The sequence below is a fragment of the Cryptomeria japonica genome, unplaced genomic scaffold (genome assembly GCF_030272615.1).
Source record: "Cryptomeria japonica unplaced genomic scaffold, Sugi_1.0 HiC_scaffold_358, whole genome shotgun sequence".
NCBI lineage: Eukaryota > Viridiplantae > Streptophyta > Pinopsida > Cupressales > Cupressaceae > Cryptomeria > Cryptomeria japonica.
This window is the reverse complement of record NW_026729180.1, coordinates 40,001-45,947: the sequence shown is the minus strand read 5'-3', so window position 1 is coordinate 45,947 and position 5,947 is coordinate 40,001.

The window sequence follows — 5,947 nt, the reverse complement described above, 5'->3', positions numbered from 1 at the left end:
GGCGAGTTCGGAAGTTGGGGTCGATGTCTTGATCGGAGGTGCAAACTACACAGGTGTGGGAATCGGACAAATAGCTTATATAGGGGAGGTGTATGCTTCGTTGGGTCGACTCCCCGGGTTGAGCGCACCGCGCCAACCTCAAAGACCCTACGGTATGGATGAAGTCGGAAGTTGGGTCCGATGACCGATTCGATATGTAGGCATACTCGCGAGGTCGGAATTTGGGTCCGATGACCTGCCATGTGCAGGAAGGCGAATGTTGGGACTGTGCGTCGCAAGGTGCGCACCAAGGCGCTGGTGCCGTCGTTGCAGTCGAGTTCGGAAGTTGGGGTCGATGTCCTGGTCAGAGGTGCAAACTACACAGGTGTGGGAATCGGACAAATAGCTTATATAGGGGAGGTGTATGCTTCGATGGGTCGACTCCCTGGGTTGAGCGCACCGCGCCAACCTCAAAGACCCTACAGTATGGATGAAGTCGGAAGTTGGGTCCGATGACCGATTCGATACGTAGGCATATTGGCGAGGTCTGAATTTGTGTCCGATGACCTGCCATGCGCAGGAAGGCGGAATTTGGGTCCGATGACCGAGTTGATGGCGTGCCATGCGCAGAAAGGCGGAATTTGGGTCCGATGACCGAGTTGATGTTGATGGCCCGCCATGCACAGGAAGGCGGAATTTGGGTCCGATGACCGATTTGAAGGCGTGCCATACGCAAAAAGGCGGAGTTTGGGTCCGATGACCGAGTTGATATTGATGGCCCGCCATGCGCAGGAAGGCGGAATTTGGGTCCGATGACCTGACATACGCATGGAGTCCGACTCGGGGGCCGATGTTCGATTCGATGACTTGCATTGTGGGTAAAGTCGGAAGTTGTGGTCTTTGACCCGATTCGATGACCAGACTTCGGCTGCTTGAGAATCGGACAAATAACTTATATAGGGGAGGTAGTGTTCTCGAGCATCCTCCCCCCGTGCCCGTTTATGTCGATTGATGCTGGTGCTCGACTGGTTGGAGCGCTCGGATGCAAAAATCTTGCACCAGGATTTATCGATTGTGATGGACACGGCAAGTCTCCTGATTGCTATGCAGGAGCTCATCGTGAATCTCTATGCGGCCTTGGTATGGACTCGACCTGCGGAATGGTTCGGCAATGGTAGTCGCTCCAACACGTCCTTGCAATGGCCACAGAGGTGATTCGACTAGAGCTCCAGTCTAGCTTTTGGGTTGCTTGGCGGACTGGTATAGCCGCGATCGAGTTCCGGCCATGAACGTTTTAGATAGCTCTTGGGCTTTCTGGGACGGAAGTCGGAAGTTTGGGCTGTTGTCCGATTTGATGACCATTCTTCGGATGTGTGAGAATCGGACAAATAACTTATATAGGGGACTGTGTTGTCTCACGCAGCCCCCTCCGTGCCCCTCTATCTCGACCGATGTTGGTGCTTGAAAGGGTTGGGATCGCTCGGATTTATAAACGTGCACCACCATTTGTCGAGTGTGAGGGACGCGGCAGGTCTCCTAAATGCTATGCGGGCGCTCTCTGAGAATCTCTATCCGGCCTCGACACAGACTAGTCTTGCTGAATGGTTTGGCACTGGTAGTCGATCCAACACGTCGTTGTTGTGGCCGCCTAGGCGATTCGATTCGAGCCCCCGTCTAGCTTTTGGGTTGCTTGGCGGATTTTGCCCTATCCGCAAGTGAGCTCGGTCCCTAAACGTTCGAGAAACCCGATTGCTATGCGCCGACTCTCTTTCTTGCGAGCCTCCATCTAGCTTTTGGGTCTCTACGGAACGGAAGTCGGAATCTGGGACCGTTGTTTGATTCGACGAGGCAGACTACGGTTGTGCGAGAATCGGACAAATAACTTATATAGGGGAGGTGTTGACTGGAGCATTCTCCCCCGTGCCCCTCTAACTCGACCAATGCTGGCGCTCGAACGGTGGTAGCGCTCGGATTTTCATTGAGCGCCAGCATTGGTCGATTTAGAGGGGCATGCGAGATTCCCGAATGCTATGCGAGGGCTCTAACGGAAATGTCTATTGGTTTCGGTATGGATGCAATTGCGAGTGGTTCGGCAAAGGTAGTCGTTCCGATGCGTCCATGTCGTGGCCAAATCGATAATTCGATTTGAGCCCTCGTATAGCATTTGGGTCTCTCGATGTGATTCCGCATTCCAGTCCCTTTGGGCACTGCTTGAGCCGCATCCCAGGGGGTTCCCTTCCCAATAATCTGCCTCGCAACCCGATTGCTATGCGGTGAGGCTCCTCGGCCGCCTCGGAACTATCTGTGTATCAGACGCATCGCGGGATAAGGGGTTGGCAACGGTAGTCGCCCCAAGCGCGTCCGATGCTTGGACCATTCCGAGGCGGCCCTGAAGCCTCTTCCGTCTAGCCGTTGGGTCCTTCTCGCCGCATCCCTCGCCTCGCACCCCGATTGCTATGCGGTGAGGCTCCTCGGCCGCCTCGGAACTATCTGTGTATCGGACGCGTCGCGGGATAAGGGGTTGTCACTGGTAGTCGCCCCAAGCGCGTCCGATGCTTGGACCATTCCGAGGCGGCCCTGAAGCCTCTTCCGTCTAGCCGTTGGGTCCTTCTCGCCGCATCCCTCGCCTCGCACCCCGATTGCTATGCGGTGAGGCTCCTCGGCCGCCTCGGAACTATCTGTGTATCGGACGCGTCGCGGGATAAGGGGTTGTCATTGGTAGTCGCCCCAAGCGCGTCCGATGCTTGGACCATTCCGAGGCGGCCCTGAAGCCTCTTCCGTCTAGCCGTTGGGTCCTTCTCGCCGCATCCCTCGCCTCGCACCCCGATTGCTATGCGTTGAGGCTCCTCGGCCGCCTCGGAACTATCTGTGTATCGGACGCGTCGCGGGATAAGGGGTTGTCACTGGTAGTCGCCCCAAGCGCGTCCGATGCTTGGACCATTCCGAGGCGGCCCTGAAGCCTCTTCCGTCTAGCCGTTGGGTCCTTCTCGCCGCATCCCTCGCCTCGCACCCCGATTGCTATGCGGTGAGGCTCCTCGGCCGCCTCGGAACTATCTGTGTATCGGACGCGTCGCGGGATAAGGGGTTGTCACTGGTAGTCGCCCCAAGCGCGTTCGATGCTTGGACCATTCCGAGGCGGCCCTGAAGCCTCTTCCGTCTAGCCGTTGGGTCCTTCTCGCCGCATCCCTCGCCTCGCACCCCGATTGCTATGCGGTGAGGCTCCTCGGCCGCCTTGGAACTATCTGTGTATCGGACGCGTCGCGGGATAAGGGGTTGTCACTGGTAGTCGCCCCAAGCGCGTCCGATGCTTGGACCATTCCGAGGCGGACCCGAAGCCTCTTCCGTCTAGCCGTTGGGTCCTTCTCGCCGCATCCTTCGCCTCGCACCCCGATTGCTATGCGGTGAGGCTCCTCGGCCGCCTCGGAACTATCTGTGTATCGGACGCGTCGCGGGATAAGGGGTTGTCACTGGTAGTCACCCCAAGCGCGTCCGATGCTTGGACCATTCCGAGGCGGACCCGAAGCCTCTTCCGTCTAGCCGTTGGGTCCTTCTCGCCGCATCCCTCGCCTCGCACCCCGATTGCTATGCGGTGAGGCTCCTCGGCCGCCTTGGAACTATCTGTGTATCGGACGCGTCGCGGGATAAGGGGTTGTCACTGGTAGTCGCCCCAAGCGCGTCTGATGCTTGGACCATTCCGAGGCGGACCCGAAGCCTCTTCCGTCTAGCCGTTGGGTCCTTCTCGCCGCATCCCTCGCCTCGCACCCCGATTGCTATGCGGTGAGGCTCCTCGGCCGCCTTGGAACTATCTGTGTATCGGACGCGTCGCGGGATAAGGGGTTGTCACTGGTAGTCGCCCCAAGCGCGTCCGATGCTTGGACCATTCCGAGGCGGACCCGAAGCCTCTTCCGTCTAGCCGTTGGGTCCTTCTCGCCGCATCCCTCGCCTCGCACCCCGATTGCTATGCGGTGAGGCTCCTCGGCCGCCTTGGAACTATCTGTGTATCGGACGCGTCGCGGGATAAGGGGTTGTCACTGGTAGTCGCCCCAAGCGCGTCCGATGCTTGGACCATTCCGAGGCGGCCCCGAAGCCTCTTCCGTCTAGCCGTTGGGTCCTTCTCGCCGCATCCCTCGCCTCGCACCCCGATTGCTATGCGGTGAGGCTCCTCGGCCGCCTTGGAACTATCTGTGTATCGGACGCGTCGCGGGATAAGGGGTTGTCACTGGTAGTCGCCCCAAGCGCGTCCGATGCTTGGACCATTCCGAGGCGGCCCCGAAGCCTCTTCCGTGTAGCCGTTGGGTCCTTCTCGCCGCATCCCTCGCCTCGCACCCCGATTGCTATGCGGTGAGGCTCCTCGGCCGCCTTGGAACTATCTGTGTATCGGACGCGTCGCGGGATAAGGGGTTGTCACTGGTAGTCGCCCCAAGCGCGTCCGATGCTTGGACCATTCTGAGGCGGACCTGAAGCCTCTTCCCTCTAGCCGTTGGGGCTTTCTCGCCGCATCCCTCGCCTCGCACCCTGATTGCTATGCTGTGAGGCTCCTCGGCCGCCTTGGAACTATCTGTGTATCGGACGCATCGCGGGATAAGGGGTTGGCAGTGGTAGTCGCCCCAAGCGCATCCGATGCTTGGACCATTCCGAGGCGGCCCTGCAGCCTCTTCCGTCTAGCCGTTGGGGCCATCTCGCCGCATCCCCCACCTCGCACCACGATTGCTATGCGGTGAGGCTCCTTGGCCGCCTCGGAACTATCTGTGTATCGGACGCATCGCGGGATAAGGGGTTGTCACTGGTAGTCGCCCCAAGCGCGTCCGATGCTTGGACTATTCCGAGGCGGCCCTGCAGCCTCTTCCGTCTAGCCGTTGGGGCCATCTCGCTGCATCCCCCACCTCCTCGGCCGCCTCGGAACTATCTGTGTATCGGACGCATCGCGGGATAAGGGGTTGGCAGTGGTAGTCGCCCCAAGCGCGTCCGATGCTTGGACTATTCCGAGGCAGCCCTGCAGCCTCTTCCGTCTAGCCTTTGGGGCCATCTCGCCGCATCCCTCGCCTCGCACCCCGATTGCTATGCGGTGAGGCTCCTCGGCCGCCTGGGAACTATCTTCGTATCGGACGCATCGCGGGATAAGGGGTTGTCACTGGTAGTCGCCCCAAGCGCGTCCGATGCTTGGACTATTCCGAGGCGGCCCTGTGGCCTCTTCCGTCTAGCCGTTGGGGCCATCTCGCCGCATCCCCCACCTCGCACCCCGATTGCTATGCGGTGAGGCTCTTCGGCCGCCTTGGAACTATCTTCGTATCGGACGCATCGCGGGATAAGGGGTTGTCACTGGTAGTGGCCCCAAGCGCGTCCGATGCTTGGACTATTCCGAGGCGGCCCTGCAGCCTCTTCCGTCTAGCCGTTGGGGCCATCTCGCCGCATCCCCCACCTCGCACCCCGATTGCTATGCGGTGAGGCTCCTCGGCCGCCTTGGAACTATCTTCGTATCGGACGCATCGCGGGATAAGGGGTTGTCACTGGTAGTCGCCCCAAGCGCGTCCGATGCTTGGACTATTCCGACGCGGCCCTGTGGCCTCTTCCGTCTAGCCGTTGGGGCCATCTCGCCGCATCCCCCACCTCGCACCCCGATTGCTATGCGGTGAGGCTCCTCGGCCGCCTTGGAACCATCTTCGTATCGGACGCATCGCGGGATAGGGGGCTGTCACTGGTAGTCGCCCCAAGCGTGTCCGATGCTTGGACCATTCCTAGGCGGCCCTGAAGCCTCTTCCGTCTAGCCGTTGGGGCCTTCCCGCCCCATCCCTCGCCTCGCACCCCCGATTGCTATGCGGTGAGGCTCCTCGGCCGCCTTGGAACCATCTGTGTATCGGACGCATCGCGGGATAAGGGGTTGGCACTGGCAGTCGCCCCAAGCGCGTCCGATGCTTGGACCATTCCGAGGTGGCCCTGAAGCCTCTTCCGTCTAGCCGTTGGGGCCTTC